Below are 4,708 nucleotides of genomic sequence, written 5' to 3' on the forward strand. Positions count from 1 at the left end.
CTGCAGTCCATGGGATCACAAAGAGTCGGACATGACTGAGTGACTGAACAACAACAGAGAATGGAAGAAACAATCTTGGATTACAGAACAAACTGGGAACAGCTCAAGGCTGAATGCCAGATCTGCATTATATGGGACAGATCTGCTGAATGCCAGATTATATGGGACACAGATCTGCACTCTGTCCCATATAATCAACTAGAAAAATTAAAAAATAAAAAAGGAGCTGATGTTGACATGACTCACTCTCTCACAACTCCTCCTTTTGGGGGATCTCTCAGAAGACGCCAAACAACTCCTCCCCAAACCCACTAAGTCACCCTACCCATGCAAGGTTAGGGCTGGGTGAACAGCACCTGAAGTTGGCATAGAGCAATCTGACATTAAATCACAGTACAGTGGGTTTAAACAAGGATGGCAGTATGGTGATTAGCTAATCCTGTAAACTGCTGTTTCAAAAGCAATGATCAGGGGCGAATCATTGAAATAAAAACATAACCAACTCACATATCACCTAATGGGAAACAAAGGGAGTGGAATAACCCCTCTAACTTGTTCAGGGCTTCTAATCCCCCAAGACAGCCTGCAAGCCTGAGCCTGAAGCTTCCACCCTGCCCAACACCACCTTATTTGGCTTTGTCTTCAGAAGGTCTTTAGGGAGGGGTTGATCTTATGCAAGACTGATAACACTTTTCACTGCTTCCTTGCTTCTTGATCCCAGTAGCCAAGTATGTGGAGGTGAGGGAGAAGGCAAGTTTACCAGGAGGCAGTTGAATAATGAAGATAAAAAAATTTAATTTTTTCTCCAATCGAATAATAAAATTTGCCTTGAAACCAAGCCTCATTCATAGAGGGAATATTAAAGCCCAACTCAGTCCCACTTGTAGAGAAAGAACAAATCCTTCTAGTTAGTTGTCTCTGAGAACTCCGGTTTACCTGACCTGAAAAATTTTGAATAGTTTTTTTATGACTCCAGAAGAATTCTTCATTTGTCCCTCAAATGTTGCTGTTAATGATGAGGGACGTGTAAGTTAAGTTGTACCTGTCATCTATGTGATCTCTACTCAAAGGAATTTTTCTAAAATCCAAGGCAGATCATGTAACTCTCTTGCTTAAAATACTTCAATGGTTTCCCTTTCCTTCAAGAGAAAACTCTAGCTACTAAAATTTTAAAATTTGGGGGTTCTTTCATAGTCTGGCCCTGCCAATTTTTTTCACCTTTGAAGTTGACTTCCCTCTGTCCTTGCTTTCATCCTGTCAACTACAAATTGGCATTTACCAAAAGCATTGACTGAACAACAAAGGCATTTGCCATCTGCCTCGACAGAGATTGAACCCCATGCTTCTATAGCTATTGACCTTCAACAACCCCTGGGGCAGTTCTGGGTGGAGTGAGGCACTCTGTGTTCCAGGGAATCTGGTGGGACAGGTGGTCTTTAGATAGTTGGATGTTTTCAGGAACAGGTTTTATGATCTCAATCCTTGCATCTCCTCATATCTAGAGAAGCACTAAATCCCTTCATGGTGATATTAGATCCTCATTACTAACAAAAAAACCTTTTGTAAAATGAGTGCTTCATGGTATTGAACTCCCCTTTCACCAAAACCTTATATATAGACTTTCTTCCACTGCCGCTTTGGAACAGTCTCTCAGAGCTATCTGAGATGCTGCCTCCGGGGCTGCAGTCCTCATTTTGCCCCAGATAAAACTTAATTAGCAACTCTCAAGTTGTATATCTTTTTTTAAGTTGACAGTTATGGCGACCACAAAGGGACCCAGAGTGGACTTCCTTCCTTGGACTGGACTCTACGAGGAGCCAGAGCTTTGGTACCAGCAATGGCTCCTTGCACCCATCCACCTTCTCCGGGAGTGCAGACAAATTTGGGTAAGTCTATCCTGGTTCTTGAATCTCCCGTATTGGTTGAGATTCTGAGTTTTATTTGGCAGCGGAGCAGGTTACCTGCCCTCTCCCAGGAGGAATGATACTGGGGGGTGAAACATCCAGGGCATCACCCACTCATGGTCTAGACATTGAGTAGGGCTTGGTTGAAAGATACCGAGAAAATTCCCATTCAGTCAAAAGATACTGCATGGGGGGCTGGCTGAAAGATGCCAGGAGAATTGCCCACCCAGTGGAAAGGAACTGGGTAGGGGTGTTCAATTGGGAAAAAAATCAAGGAATATCTGGGGCTCGGCTGAAAGATGTTGAGGTTGCTCAGTTGTAGAGGACTGAATGGTCTTGGCTAAGTGGTTAAGTAAGAGACCGATCTGACCCTTTTCCTCAATTTGACTGCCATTATAGAATTTGTCAGGATAAAAGTGAGGAAAAAATGAAAGCTTTTCTCTGAAGGAAAGGGACAAGACTCCTCCCAGCCAATTTCGGTTTTCTCAGGTGACTGAGAAATTTATGGGAGTGGTGGAGGCCTAGTTCTCACACTGTGCAGTGGTCCCATAGGGAAAACCATTCATTAATTAAAAGACTTGCTCATCTGAGGGTCACACCTAAGAACTGACCATTCAGCCACCTGAGCAGCCACGGTGGTCTTAGATTGCTGGAAGCAGAATCCGAGGCACATAAGATGAACTGAAATGACTCTGGGGTGACTCCTGGAGGAGTTAAGCTCATAAGCAGCACATGGGCCTACTACACAAGTTCACTGGTGATTTTTATCCCTGACAAATTCGGCTTAAAATGGGAAACAGAATCTCTCAAAAACAGAAACAAAGGTGTGTCAGAAAGCCAGCCTCTGACTAACACTCCAGCCAGATTCATGTACAATACGTATGGAGCTCATACTTGAAAGTACCTAGTTAATTGGAGAAATTATACTAAAAGAGATCGCAACCTGAAATGGCCAAATTGGAGTACATTTGATATTCCAAAATTGATATTTTTGCTGACACAATTAGAAAAGGCCAGCCATGCTTACTTTGACTGGCATCTACAAGCTTCTAAAACAGGAAATGAGAGAGTAACTTCTTTGCTGGAAACCAGGAAGAAATTGCTCGAAACTATTTCAGAACTAAAAAAGGCTGCTAGCACTGACTTTGCCAGGTCACAGGTCTAGTGGAACTGGGAAGTCACGTTTGGCATTTATGCCATTTGGCTTTCTGGGCATCACTTTCCCATCTTTTGGGGGCACTCGTGTTACTTGGCTTTTGATTTCTGGGCATCTCTTTGCCTTTTGTTTCATTTGGAGTGTGACTCCTGGCTGGTGAAGTTCTGGTTCAGTTTGGTTTTGTTGGTTTGGTTTGAGCGCACAGACATCTGGTACAAACTGCTCAATTTAATATGGGAATTGCTCACTCTAAGGTTCCACACTCCACCTGGGAACCCCGGGAAAATTTTTTTTTTTTTGGACTGGTCAATCTATAGCTATGATCCAATGACAAGAAAAATGGCCTAAAAATATTAGATCTTTATTGACATATGATAGGAAAATGGGCTGAAGTTCCCTTATGTCCAGGAATTCCTCCTGTAATCAACAGCTTGGGGCTGATCAAACCAAGACTCCTATTTTCCCAGAGGGACAATCGCTGCTGGGACCAATCTGCCCTTGCTATCAGGGCCAAGTTGAGCGCTAACTGGTTTAAATTTTGGCTATAAAACTATGGTTACAGAAAAATACGGTTTTTGACAATGTGGTCACAAAAATCCATAGACTCCAGAGGAAGCTTGAAGAAAAAAATTATCTCTTTAAGAATTCTTACCCTGAGGAAATAACTCCTCCTATACCTTTAGATCAGAGCTCTCTGGGTCACTTATCTAGACCACCTCTAATTCCTGAAACCAAAAGTAAAAAAAGGAGGTTGGGGGCGGGGAGCCTTTTAAAATCTTATTCCAATGATTTTTTTTATTCATGACTAAGTTTGGAAAACAAAGCTATAGGATCTCTTGGGTCTATTTGGATATATGTATGTCTCAGTGTGTGTTTTTGTTTTTTTGGATAATATTGCTGATTGCTGAGATCAGCTTGTAAATGAGCTCTAATCTAATTGGCCTTAAAAAAAAAACTTACAAATCAAATAATTGTAAATACAAGAGAAACTAAATGAATTTCAGGTTCACATGAACTGGGAAATATTCAGTATTAAATACCTGATATTAGTCTTTTTTTGTTGATCTAACTAATGTAGACATGTCTAAGAGTAATTAAGCAGAATATTTTCATTATACCTAGTTTTAATATGTTAAATATTATTATATTTTTTAACAAGTTTGTCAGCAAGGAAATTACCTCAAGTGAAGAAATTTCTAAAAATATAAATGAGATATGAGCCTTTAGATAGACTCTATTAAAAATAATTATGCTTCTTAGGAATATGTGTCTAAAATAGCCTGTCCAGAATGGGGTAACTTGAACTTCTAAGGGTTGTGCTAAACTAAGTGTTGGAAGTCTACTGAATAGCTAAGTCATTTCCAAATAAAATAAGATTTTGAAACATTTACTGCTAAACACTAATTTCCTCTTACAGAGAAACTCAAGAGATTTGGGATTAAAAATGTTAGGTAGTTAGAATAGGAAACAGGAGTCCAAAATGGCGGTGGCTAAAAGACAAGGAAGGGAAAAGCCCGTGAAAATAGAACAAAGAAAGGTCAAAGGAAGGTCCTAGGACCTGAGTGAGGACCTCAGGTAGAACAAACAGCACTCCTGGCTAGCCCAATTTACATAGGACAGGCCCGGGGGAAGGAAAAGAACATATAAA

Source organism: Bos javanicus, chromosome 15, assembly GCF_032452875.1.
Source record: "Bos javanicus breed banteng chromosome 15, ARS-OSU_banteng_1.0, whole genome shotgun sequence".
Lineage (NCBI taxonomy): Eukaryota > Metazoa > Chordata > Mammalia > Artiodactyla > Bovidae > Bos > Bos javanicus.